This window comes from Cajanus cajan, chromosome 8, assembly GCF_000230855.2.
Source record: "Cajanus cajan strain Asha chromosome 8, NIPB_CcT2T_4, whole genome shotgun sequence".
In the NCBI taxonomy this organism is placed as follows: domain Eukaryota; kingdom Viridiplantae; phylum Streptophyta; class Magnoliopsida; order Fabales; family Fabaceae; genus Cajanus; species Cajanus cajan.
Genome location: NC_138524.1, coordinates 49,856,694 through 49,871,802, shown reverse-complemented (window position 1 = coordinate 49,871,802; position 15,109 = coordinate 49,856,694).

The window sequence follows — 15,109 nt, the reverse complement described above, 5'->3', positions numbered from 1 at the left end:
TCACATAGATGCATATGATGCATGTCACACATTCACATGTTCATGGACTCAACAATTCACTTGTCATATCTCATCGTGTCACTTGTTCTCATATCACATTTACAGTCACAAGGTCACATACAAGAGATTCTAATCCTCATCATGCTCATAAAAATACACCACTTACATTAACACCATAATAACACAGTTCCATTCCTCATAAGGTTTTCCATAAGAACTCACATAGCACCCTAATTCATATCAAAACTTATTTGTTTTTAAAATTAAACACATATTCACACTTAGCAAATATCAAGGAACACAACAAAAAACTCAAAAATCAAAACAGAAAATATTCATATTTTGCCAATTTCTCAAAGGGTTTCCCGTAGGAACCCATAGAGAATTCTAATCCATATCAAAACATATCCAAACTTAAAATTAAACATACATTCATGCTCAGTAATCATCAAGAAACACAACAGAAAACTCAGAAGCCTAAATAAAAAATATTCAAAATTTGTTTGTTTCTTGTATGGTTTCCCATAAGAACCCATAGAGCACTCTAATCCATATCAAAAGATATCCAAACTCAAAATTAAACATATATTCATGCTCAATAATCATCAGGAAATATAACAAAAAAATCAGAAGCCAAAACAGAAAACATTCAAAATTTGTTTGTTTCTCATTCGATTTCCCACAAGAATCCATAAAGCACTTTAAATCATATCAAAATTTATCTATTTTCGAATTGAACACATATTCACACTCAACAAACATCAAGGAACACAACATAAAACTCAAATATGAAAACAGAAAACATTCAAAAAGTGCTTGTTCCTATGACCATGCATCATACAAGGAATTGAGGGTCAATCCTGCTACCCAATAGATCGATATTCCCATGCACACCCCAAAGTGAGTTTTCTCACTCCCCCCTTAACTCGATGAGTAGAATATGAAGCGACAGTAATCTCCTGTTAGTTTCCTTCTCTTGGTTCTCCTTGGTCTTCAAAGAACATAGAAAGGAAAGGAATTGAGTTAACAATGAAAAACGTAGAAAGTAACTCCTGACCCCCCCCCCCCCTTTTTACTTAAAATAATAATAATAAAAATTAACACAACATCTTCCATTCTCCTTTCTATAAAATAATTAATATATTTAAAACACATGTCCTCCTTTTTAATAAATAACATAAGCATAATCCTTAATTATTACATTTCATAAAAATACATTCTATATCACTAATAAAAATAATATTTACAAATCATGCTTTATAATAAAATAGTGTTCATATCAATAATTAAATAATACCAAAAATCCCTTTATAAATTCATTAAAATATCAAAATAAATTTTAAAATATTAGTAGTATATAAAGTATGAAAATCGAGGTGTTACAATTCTCCTCTTCTTTTTGAAATTTTGTCCCCAAAATTTTCCTGCTAAGAACGACATCGGGTACTCTCGCATCTGGCTCTCAAATTCGTAAGTTGTACTCTCCTCAGTTTTCTATCTAAAACTATACTAGTAGGAAAACCCATATAACCTCACTACCTCACTGATGTACAACTCTATCAATCTTCCCAAGGAATATCTAATATCGATAAGGATAAGGTGAACAACCTTGTTGAATCTCTCCACTGTAACCAAATAGGATCAAATTTCGTAAGCATCTTAGGCAAACCTACAACTAAGTCCATCGATACACCATCTCACTTCCAAACTAGGACATATCTAAAGACTACAAAAGTCCTAAAGATTTTTAGTGTTCTACCTTACACTTCTGACATATATATTAAACACGAGTACACAAATTCCTCTACTTCTCTCTTCATCTTAGGCTACCAGAACATCTTCCAAAGGTCCTAATAGGTCTCAGTAGCTCCCAAGTGAATACTAAGAGTACTCAAATATCTTTCTTCTAAGATCATCTTCTTAAATTCAGAATTACTAAGTACCCAAATTTTATTCTTGAATTTCAAAACAACATCAACTCCTACTCAGAAAGGGTTATCTAGACTCCTACTAATCTTCTCCACTTGGTTCACTTGGATATCATAAAACATTTATCTCATTTGTTGTAAATACTATCAATTTCTACTCTAACATCATCTAAACACCTTTAATGATTTCTATGCTCTAATTTGCATAGATAATTTTTATGCTTTGATATTGCATATTATTTACTTTTGATACATTGTGAAAGATGCATAGACTCTAAGGTAGTCTTTCTCAGATAACAAATATCATATAAGTAGGCTTTATACCTTAATATATGTTCTAATGCTAATGTATGGTAACATGTTTCATTCTATAAAATGAAATTATAAGTTTGTCACCATAAAAAAGGAAAGGTTGTTGAATAAAAAACAAATGAAAATGTCTAGTACTCCAATTTTGATGATTACAAAGTCATTATATTGATAGACTAATATTTTATTTAAGTCATTGAAGGAAACAAGTGTTCAAAACATAAAAGAAATGGAGGCTATTTTTTTTATATTGAATAACATCTTCTGTCACATGCATAAAACTAACAAGTATAAATAGAATAGTCAACATTTGCATCCAACACATTAGACTACACTACAACAAAAATTGTTTTTAACGACAATTGTTTAGTGGTAATAATTTAATTGCCGCTATTTAATTATATAATAAAAATATTAATGGCTAATATATAATAGCCACTAAAAGTGTATTTATATTACACTAAAGTTTACTATTAGCGACAATTATTTATTTAAAAAAACTAGTCCCACATCGATTAGAGATAAGATAATTAAATAGTATATAAGTGAGTAATAACTATCACCTTATAAGTTAATTTATAGGGTTGAGTTAGACTCTTAATTCACTATAATAAATTAGTATCAAATCACCCACTATTACCAAAATTAAAAAAATAAATTAAAAAATATATAAATAGAAGACAACCCTCATCTTACAAAAGTCACTAAATGGATAGAAAGGAGACAATTGAAAAAATAACTTTTAATAGCTTTTAAAATGGCTACTAAAATTGTCACTAAAAAAAATAAGTTTTCCCGACAATTTAATAAGTCTTTACCAGCATTTTATATAAATGCCGGTAATAGTATTAGCGACACTGGATACACCAGCCATTATTTAAATGCTGGTAGAAAAAATAATGACCATTTATATGGTCGTTAAAGAATAAATTAATTGCCACAAAAACTTAATTTTGGTGTAGTGCTAGCGTATGTGTCTTATAGTGTATATAAGTTCAATGATTGTTTGAACGTCTTTGCGCGCTTTAAACATAACTTATAAACGTTCAAAAAAAATTGTTAATAAGTATTTTGATAATTTGTGCTTAATTGCTTGTATGCTTTATTTCTTATTTTGCGTATGCGAACAAAATGGTACAATAAAGTAGTTCCAATGTAGCGTTTAGAAAAGGAAAATCAGCTAAAGAAAAATATTTCAATGCCTATAGAAACCTGCTTAGCAAAGTCAACTCAATCTTATGTATTATTCATGCTAGAGACTTTATTGCTCCGAACAATAAAGAACAAGAAGTTATATTTAACAACACATTTATCACAAAAAGGAATACACTACAAGAAATTTTACTTTTAGTAAGAGTTATTTAGCTAGAGTTGTGATAATCTCTAAGTAGTGACGGATCCAGAAATTCTAGATAGTGGGAGCAATACTTAGTCATATATTTGTAGTATTAAAAATTGTATATATAATTTTTAAAAGTATAAATATATATTATAATTATTTTTTTATAATTTTTTATATCTACAATTACGATTAAGGATGAAAATAAACTATGTCAAACTATGTTATATTATAATTTAATAGATTTAAACTTAATTTTCTTTAAAAATATATGTTCTAAATATGACATATTTATCTATCATAGAAATTTTTTAAATGTTTGGTTAGAACTACAATCTTAAAGACCTAGTTAATAATAATTTAACACTAATAAAAATATAAAAATAAATATGTTAAATTTTATAAAAATCAAGTTTAATTTATTTATGATATAAACATGTTTTTAATATGTAATATAAATTTTTAGATGATAATTTATTTTAAAACACATTTTATAATAAAAAATATGAATAGAACATAAATCTTTCGATCTTTCCTATTTTGATTTTCTTAAATCAACATATACAATTTTACAATTTTTTACTATTTTTATTTTTTTTATCAATATATACAATAAATAGAAAGTACAAAAAAGGTAAGCATGTATGCTGTAAATTTTATTTTATTAAAAATTAATATATTACATTAGAATATAATTTTTATTGTTTAAAATATATTATCTTTTAGATAAAAAAAATTCATGTATGTTTAAAATAGTAGTGGAGCAAATACCCCTACTATGATGTAAGTAGATCTGTCTCTGCCTCCAAGAACACATAAAAGTATTATTCGAGATTTTAATAACCCTCGTTAATTACTCAAGGGTTGCCTTGAAGTTGTGGGCAAACTAGTACTTAATATTATTACTTTAATTGCTTTAAATATATAGTGATTATTTAATTACTTTTAAAAAAAATCTTGACTTTTTTTTTTGGATTATCCCAAATTTTTTTTATCTTTCTCTCTCTTTTATAGGTAAACTGATAAACACTTTTGACCCAAAATATTTTGTCTTTCTCCCATCAGACATAAAATCGGTGGTGGTTTTTCAGCACCACTTTTACTACCACGAAATCATAAACCGGTAGTGCCAAGTTGCAATGTTAGCCAAGGATAACGTGTTCATTTACTACGTACAATTTATATAAGCTTTTATTTCCGATGTAACTTTTTATTATTTAAATCTTAGCAGTATAATTTTGTTGGTCGAATTCTAGGACCTTATGGGAATTCATTGAAGAGAGTGGAAGTCATGACTGAATGTACGATTTGCATTAGAGGTTGTGGCTCTGTGAAGGATCCTATTAAGGTAAAGTTGGTATGTAAGATTCTATTAATGTAAAGTTGGTATGTAAATATATATACTTTTACCCTTGCCTAACTCTAGTGGTTGTTATAACTTCACCTTGGCATTTTGTATACAACTTTTATTCCCCAAGTGTATGCAATTTCTAGCTATATTTTTGGAGTTTTACTAGACTTATGAGGCATGTTATTTCTTATGATATTTTTCAGTTTTCATTATTGGAAGAAAAGCTTAAAGATGAGCTCATATATGAGCGCCTTAAAAAACCATTGCATTTGTTGGTGGAGGCAGAGTTTCCAGAGGGTATAATCAATTCTATATTGGATCATGCAGTGGAAATACTAGAAAGTCTTTTGAAGATATATTGTTATTATAGTTATTGCATTAATTGTGTGTCCTTTTTCTTGGGATATCTTGCTAAGCTTTTTTGTTATAACTTACCATGGCCAGGATAATCCTTTTCACCCTAAGAAGCAACTATATGTTGAGGGAATTAACTATGGTTAATTGACTATAGCATGTGATCACTTAGAACTTTGTGATGATGGTCTTTTCACTAACATACTCAACTTTGGGACCGAATTTCTACTATGACTCGATTTTCTTTTCTTTTCTTTTTCTATATTAGAAGTTTGTAGTGATGGATGTCCCTACCAAATACATTCTATTTGAAAAAAAAAAAAAAGAATAATGGCAAACATAATTTGGAAATAATGTTTTATCGTTGAAAATTATTGTTGGCCTTTGATTTCCTCCTATTGCAATTTCTTAGCTAGGGAGGTGCATGTTCTTATCAAGAATTGGATCGAGTATGCCATACAAAAGACAACAATTTTAGCAGTTTGTATGACTCAATTTTTTATGTAACAGCGTGAGTTGCTTATATTTCCCTTTAAGATATTTTTAACAGTTTGCACCATACGTTGCAATCATGCTACTTCTCCATATACATTTTGTTTTTCCATTACTATATATTACATAACTTTAGTTAATCTAATATTATAACTAGTGCTTTTTCTACAACCACTATGATAGCAGGAAAAGGTTTAAAGGGGTATTAGATCCTAAATTCTAATATCAACTTGCATGCACAATTAGCTGACCTCGAACTTGGTTCAGGTTGTTTCCAAAAGTTTTTATCTTCCGTTGTAACTTTTAAAAAAATACTGATACAACTATTATAAGCACATTTCTGATTTTTGATTTCTAATCCTTTTTGAATATTTTGGTATTTGGTAGTTGTATTGTAAAAGAGATAGATGAGGCAAAAAAAAAAACATTGTAATTATTAGAATGCAAACAAAATCTTACATTCAAATAAAGGATGTATATAAGTTTATATACACATAATTATTTTTATTGGTTAGAGATTTTTGAGCGATGTCTAAAAGTAAAATCGTGAAGGTTTACGCTCAAAGCAAACAATATCTTATTCATGTAAAGATATTTGGATGTGAAACCCCCTAATGTACATCAGTAAGTAATTATGTACTTTGAAATGTTTCTTTTGTTTCCATGTTTTAAATTATGGTCATCAATTCGCCTACTTATTATTATTATTTTTTATTTCAAAGTCATTCATCTACTAACACTAGTGGAAAAAAAGTTTTTAAAATCGGTTACTTTTAATTTTTAAAATCGGTTATTTAATTGATTTTAAAAGTTAATTTTTAATCTAGAAAGTCTTGGCCCCGAAAAAAACAAAACTGGAACGGGTCATTCCAAAAATGGAACAGGCCGTTCCAGTTTGTTAAAAAGGCCTAAAATTGTCGTTTGAAACGAGCTATTCCAGCATAGTTTGACACGAGTTAAAACCTATCCAGAACGGGCCGTTCTCCTTACAGATCCGGGCTGTTCTCCTTGCAGAACAGGCCATTCTCCTTGTTGAACGGGTCGTGCTTCCTGCAGAACGGGCTGTTCTCCTTTCAGAACAGGTCGTTCTCATTGTAGAACCCTAAATTCAAAATTTACCAAATAAACCAACAACAAAAGTAGCCAGAATAAATCAACAATGAAAGTATAGAGATACGAGAAGAGCATGAGAATGTTACCTCGATATAGTAGTCTTGCAAAGAAAATGAAAAGTTGAAGACTTTAGATGAGAGCACGAGAGGGTAAAAAAAGGAATGGAGGGAAAAATTAAAGAGAATGAGAATGGAGAGAAAAATAAAAGGTTTCTGACGATACTTTTAAAATCGGTTATAAAATAACCGATCTTAAAAGTACTTTTAAGATTGGTTATTTTATGACCGATCTTAAAAGTTATGTCTGATACAACTTTTAAGATCGGTTCTTTTGTAACCGATCTTAAAAGTTGTGTCAGACATACCTTTTAAGATCGGTCATAAAATAACCAATCTTAAAAGTGCTTTTAAGATCGGTTACCTTTTAACTGATCTTAAAATTCCGATTTTAAATCTAATTTTTGCACTAGTGTAAGACGTTTAAAGATTAATGTATTTCATAATGTAATTTTAGTGAAACTTTAAATTTTGAATAAATATTAATATTTGATAATGTAATTTTAGTGTTTCTAATTATTTGTACATTTATATTTCAAGTGTTTGATCAAAGAAGTGAACCAACTGCAACAAATTCTCAACATCAACAGGGACATATATTTGTCTTTTATTTTGAATAAATTGATAGTTAGAGACTTTTCATTCTATATTTTAGGAGTGACTTTATGGGGGTATAACTTTGTTATCAAACTTCTGTTTTGTAGACTTGGTTATAGTATGATTATAGTTTCAATTGTAAAAATAAAAGCATGTAAGTTGCTTGCATTTTTTCATTTTTTATTTTTTTTAAATAAATATGCACTTTAGCATTTTTATGGATCAATGATTTGGTTTAAATGAGATTTCATCAAACATTTATTAAAAAGATATTTCTGCACTAGTAAAAATAAAAATAATAAAGTAATGCTTAAAGAAAAAACTAAAAGAAAATGGTATTAACGAGAACCGTCAGTAAGTATTTGAAAACACACAATAAATAACTTTGTATTAATGGGATTTTTAAAAACATTTGTATATCCTAAGGTTGCAAACCATTTGTGAGTATCACATCCACAAAATTATTTTGAACTTAACTGCGATTTTAAACCCCAATTACTTACATGGGATTAGCAAACCCCCAATATTTATCAGAGGTTACTTATACAAGGGTCTCACACTCCCATGAACATGAAGCCTATGAATATGAGAAGACTTAAAAAGAATAACTTTTGAACTTAGTGAATATAAGCTCATTCTTTGCAGTGTCAAAATCCTGATCAAATCTCTCTAAGTCTTAACATTCTAGTAGACAAAAGATAAACCTAAGTAAAAATATAATATCCTTGCCTTAACAAGTTATTATCTTGAGTGTACAAAACTTCCATATCCTTTATGTGAGAGTTATTTTGTAACACACCTTCTACCTACAAACCTTGTAAACCTAAAGATGCTAGTGAAAGAATATTGCAAACAACTGTTTGCATCTATAAGCTAGGTAGTGAAAAAATACTTGTAAGAAAAGTTTTTAAGTCAATGAAACCCTTCAAGTTTCAAGGGAATTAGACATAACTCTAGTTGAGTTAACGAGTATAAAAATATCAAGTGTTTTGTCTTAACTTTCTGCCTATACTTGTTTTGGAAAAAAGCTTGCTTACAAACTTGTAACTATTTAATCGCGAAAAAACTTTTTAATATCTCTTCACACACATTCAATCCCTCATTTTTTATGTGCTCCTTGTTTCTTGAAACAACTTACACTAAATACCATCTTGCTTCTTCAGCATCCTCCCCCTCCACTTTCCTAATCAAGGCATATTAAAAGTCATTAAATTTTCAAGACCACTTGTCTCTTTTCAAGCAACATATCTTATCCCACCTTACCCTTGCTAACATTTCCCCACTTGCTTCCCACCTCATAAGAAGCAACATATCTTATCCCACCTCATAAGAATAGTTTGTGTGCTACACCTTTGTGCATATATAGAAAAGAAAGAAAGGTAAAAAAAGAAAAGAAAAGAAAAGAAGGTAGAGATGATAGTATCGACTTGATTAAGCACACTTTTCCACTAAATTAAAGAAAAGAGTTTTGTTTCCATAGAGACTATTTATTTTGTAGTAGTTTTCGCATAATTGCCTTCCAAAGTCAATTATCTCCTTGGATTTGCTCACATTGCAATGTCCAAATACACAAATGGAACAACCAATTATATAGTTAAGAAAGAAAATGAAATTCTTCATATAAATTGTTCCTCCTCTACGATTCCCAACCACTTCACTTTTCATAAAGTTGACTTTAAGTCTGGAGGCTAATTCAAAACATCTGAACAGACTCTTCATTGTTACCACATTCTGTGTTGAAGCCTCTCCAAAAAAAAATGTATCATTAGGAAACTGAAATAGAGATATGTCTTACCCTTCCTATCCTACGTACCTTAAACCAAGAGAATAATAAGTTATTTCTTAGGGCTTGTTTCATCAATGATTTTGTTCATTTCCCTCCTTAACCTCTCAAGGTGAATCTTGGAGATTATTTTGTACATATTAATGTGAGATAGCGTGTAAGATTGTTGCTATAAATATCTAGTTCTTCGGTTGCAAGTCCTAGGCTTTTATGTTTGAATATATTTTGAGTTCTCGTGAGAGTTTTGTGAGAAGTTCAGTTTTTCTCTAGTATTATTATATTATACTTTTGTAATTTTATTTCGTATATCCAAGAGTTGTTCAAGAATCCCACTATCTATCACTACAAAAATGTGTGATTTGTGACGGTTATTTTGGTAGTTTCTGGCGGTTAAAAACCGCCACAAATTGCATTACTGGCGTCATTAATAACCGCCGGATCTACGGTCGCCAAAAACTGTTTGTGGCGGATATTTTGTAAACGCTGGTTTTCAGCGCCAGAAAATTCAATCTCTTTCTGGCGGTTTCAAACCGGCATAAAATGCATTTTGGTTTGACTTGTTTGACATTCTCTGGCGGTCCAAAACCGCCACAAAATTGCAGCTGTGTTTGACTTGTTTATCATTTTCTGGCGGTTTTAAACCGCCACAATATTCATTTTAATTCTACCCGGTTCAACATTTCTAACAATTTTTAAACCTCCACAAAATTATTATTATTTTTGGTTGTTTACATTTTCTGGTAGTTTTAGATTGCCATTTCTCGCATTTTCTAACAATTTTAAACCGTCAAAAATACACTTTATTTTACGGTAATTTTTTTAAATATATTTGGAATTATTTTAAAAGCGCATTTTTATTATAAATTGACAAATAATATTTTGTATATTTTAGATATTTATCAAATTATTATTTAAAATTATCACTAACCATATTAATCATTAAAAATTAATAATGACTATATTATATTGTTATTTAATTCAAGTAACTTATAAATAAAAATTTTACTTGTCAAATTCTAGGATCACTTATTTTAATAAATTATACCTATAATTATAATAATATTTATGTGTTTTGTATGTTTCTTGTTCAAATATAATTACTTAAAGATACATTAAATTAACAACTTTTAACATTATAAAAAAAAAATCAAGACAACATCTAGTCATAGGTCTAGCATGACATATTTTTTTTTATTAAGACATTAACATCCATCAATTTTAAAACATATCCAACATATTAAGTAACTCAAAATCAAATTCATGATCAATGCTCAAAAGTAAAATATGTAAATTGTCCCAAAATTAATCTTGCTTCAAATATAAAAACATAGGTTCAAATTCATGAGTTCATCATGTCTAAAAAAACAATAATAATGTCAAACTCCATGAACATTACTATCTAATGAAGATCCTCCTTGTGGTGTTGGCATGTCATGTCCACTCCCTTCATCCTATAAAATACAAATTGTTTAATGTTATCCTTATTAATAAAATATGCATAAAATATTAAACTTCAATTAAGTATTAATATAATTTAATTTAGTGCAAAATATAAAACAGTTACCGCTACATTATTACTACCACTACCAAACATAGCCTCTAACTCAGTAGGAATATGTCCTTCCTTCATTTGTATGTAAGCAAGCATGACATTTTTTAATGTCTTGACATTTTCTTGAGAAGTTGCCAATTCACCTTTCAAACTAATTACTTCCTTTTTCAATTGAGAATTTTCAGTGGAATCAAAATTTGAAGAACTGCACCCTACACCACTAAAAGATTATCCTTCCAATAAGGAAAATTAAAGAATATGTTTTTCTTTTTCCACTGCTTTGGTCTATTTTCTTCACGATTTCGTTTCCCTTTACTATTTAACTCAAGGTCTTTTAAATAATTATCAATTTGCTTCAAAATTTCTGACCCAGATAATAATCTTGGTGCATCCCTTTCTTCAATTGTGCCATCAAAATGATTTTTCATCAATCTAAACTTATGACCCCTCTCCAAAAATCGTCGATGTCCCATAAAACACCATTTATAACTACCTCTTAATCGACAAGGAAAAGTATCAAAATTACAAGTCGGACATGCATACCCAGTATAAGTATTCCACCCAGATAAAGTACAAAGCCCAGGGAAATCACTGATTGTCCACATGAGAGCTGCTCGCATAGTGAAGCTTTCTTTTAGAGAAGAATCATAAGTTTCCACACCTTCAACCCATAGCTCATTTAGTTCTTTGATTAAAGGTTGTAGGTACACATCAATCTTATCCCCAGGCATTTTTTTACCTGGGATGATCATAGAAAGAATCAAAGAAGTTTGCTTCATGCATTCCCAAGGAGGTCGATTTTATGGAATTAGAATTATCGGCCATATACTATAACTATTACCCAGGGTTCTATTTGGATTGAAACCATCAGTTGCAAGACCAAGGCGAACATTTCTAGGTTCTAAAGCAAATTCAAGGTGAAATTGATCAAAATACTTACATGCTTTGCCATCTCTCGGATGCCTCAATAATCCATCTGGGTTATTATTTAAAGCATGCCATCTCATGGACTTTGCTATTTTGGAACACATAAATAACCTTTGCAACCTTGGTTTTAAGGGAAAGTATCGTAAGACCTTTGCTGGTAGTTTCTTTTTACCATTAGTACCTTTTTGTTTCCATCTAGATTTTTTACAATGTTTGCAAGTCTCCAAATTTTTATCTTCCCCCCAATACAACATGCAATTTCTTGGGCAAGCATCTATCTTAGTATAATTGAGACCAAGCTTGTAAATCACCTTCTTAGCCTCATAAAATGAATTAGGGATGTTTGCATGTTCAAATGCATCTTTCAATAACTCTAAAATCATTGTCATCGCCTTGTCGTCACACCACATAAACATTTTATATGATATAGCCTTAATAGAAAAGACAACTTTGAGTACCTTTGACACCCTTGATACAATTGTTGGTTACAATCTCTAAGCAAATCATCAACTTTCTAATTTCCTTCATCAATTGTGGTGTCTATAAACTCAGATGGTCCTTCGTACATATCATGTTCCACATCAGTGTGTCTATTGATCCCAAATGCATCATTTATCATATTTAACACTGAATTTTCATTTTCCAATGGCTCATATTCATATAATGTTATGGTCTCTTCTGGAAATGGGAAAATAAGAGGCACTGAAACCCACTATTGACATGTTCATGGTGCAGTAGTGTATTTGTCATTGCAACAAAATACAATTTAAGATCTAATGACTCGACTTGTAAGACAAGTATAGGCACAACAAAATAGCAATGTAGATTTTGTTTATATGACCATTTCAATTATATACTCTTCTATATATATATATATATATATATATTCATCAAATTACAACATCCCATTAGTATTGGTTGAACATCCACTGGAAGAAGTGTGTGTGGACAAAGGAATTAGGAAAGGAAATGCAGTGACAAACTTTTGTTATCATATTAGAGTGTCATTTGTCTTTTCAGTAGTTCACAAATCACGGGTCATATTCATCAGGATCCAATGGTTTAGAGGCCGCTGATGCAAACTAGAAGAAAATATGATGACATAACTCATAAGCCTTTTTCAATTCAGTGGTAAACAACAAATGTTAATAATATACCTTGAAATCAATTTGCATTGGAAAGTTCAATGAGCATAGCAGAGGAAGACCTTTCTTAGTGAAGAAAAGAACCAGATATCCATTAAAAATGTCCATATCACATAGGCTCATATCTATATCAGGAAGGATGATATTCTGAGCGCAATATAAGCATAAAAAGGGTGATCTTGCATTTGAGAATGTCAATGCTAATGCCCTGTATTGGAGGTCATTTTTAATGTGGGCTTAATCATATTTATCCTGACTCACTGTCTCATTGTTTTAAACTATACCTAATTTCTCAAATATGTTATGGAGGCATATAATATTTTTCCTGATATTGATTCTACTGCTACAGTTTGTTTCATATGTATGCTTCCTATTTCAATAGTATTTTGTTATTTTCTTATAAACTTTCTCTGCTACATAGGAACTGGCTTTATATTGTTATATCTTTTATTCAAGTGTTTATATTGTCTTAATGATTATGGCATTTTAACTTACTGCTACAACTATTAATTACTATCCTGCAGCTTGGCATTTGTCTAAATTATTCAAGTGTTTATATTATTCAAGTGTTTATATTGATTATGACTTAGACCCTTGAGCTGACACTTCCATATGGATGGACTCACTTCCATATGAATTAATTAAGGTCCTGTCAAAATTGAAAGATGATGCAGCAACAGCAGACAAAAAACTTTAATAGATTATAGATGAACAATTGATTATTTAGTAGTGTTTAATTCTTTTAAAATAACAGTTTTGGAAAGTAAATCAATTTCAAAGAAAAAATACGAAATGAGGAGAAAAATGAAGTCTGCTACCTTGGTAGCCAAGTGCAAGCTTGCCTCCAATAAGCTAGGGCTAGAAGATGTGTCCAAGGTAGTACGAACTGCAGATACTAGCTGGGCCTATATTTAGTACAGTTTCAGTTATTCTAGTGATTCAAAAAACTCATAATCTACTTAACCATAAAACAACACATATTGTAAAGGACCTTGTAACAAATAGATATGTGAATTAATTAAATGATCTTAATAGAAAAAAAAAAAGAAGAAAAAAGTATCCTCCATTAACTAAATAATTGAGATCTTGGCATGGAAAACAATTTGGCACATCTTGTCAAATACCTGATACTGTTCCAGAAGAAGATGCCCAGGAAGCTCAGGGTCGGTTGCTTTTTCAAACTGTTAATCAAAATTCACATACAAGAACAAATTAATAAATCTTCATCAGTAGGGAGATGATATGATTAAGATACATCATGCAGTCAATACACAACAAAAAACTAAGCAGAAAATATATATGGAATAGTATATTTCAACATGAAGTCTAGATAATTAATAGAAGTGATTGAGCTCTTCAACACTTAGTTGAACATTTTAGCTCAGCTTTTTGTTAGCTCTCTGTTGTAGTATATCTCAACTCAACTGTTAGTGCTCTAGCTGATGCCAGCTGTCGAGTTAGATATAAATTGTTGTCTCTGTCATATAGTTAGTTTCTCATAACAGTCATCAGTTCTGTCTATATATACTCCAGTTGAAATCAGATTGTAATTGTATTGAATACAAAATTTATCTGAGACTCTAAACTTTCTTATTCTCTATCTCTTTCTTCCAATTTCTCACCTATACTAAAACCTTATAGTCAATGTGTGGCAGGGGTAGGGGTGGCTAGCAATCCATTAATCTACCATCCATCCAATTCATCCCCAAGAAATTCCACCAAATCCATCCATTATACAATATAATATTGGCCCAACTAGTTTTGGAAATGTTGCAAGTGAGCCTGTTGGTCGCATGTAGACTACATCTCACTAACAGCGTACAATTGAAAATGATCAGAAGTCTGAGCATTCAAGGGGATCAGTACTTTATGTAAGTTTTGGAAGCCAAACCAGGCTCCCTCATGCTCAACTTGTTGAACTGGCTCATGGGCTTGAACATTGTGGTCATAGTTTCATAGTTTGAGCAGAAACTCTTATCTATCTATTCAATTCATTTCTTCTATTTATCAGTTAGGAACCCATAATTGACTTATGCATAAAAACCACCCCTCTAGAAATGTAAAACCATAATTTCTGACGAAAATAGAGAAAGAGAAACGCGAGTGCAATACCAAATGAATCCCCGACATGATTTTGAAATTGAAACTCTCCTAGCAAATTTC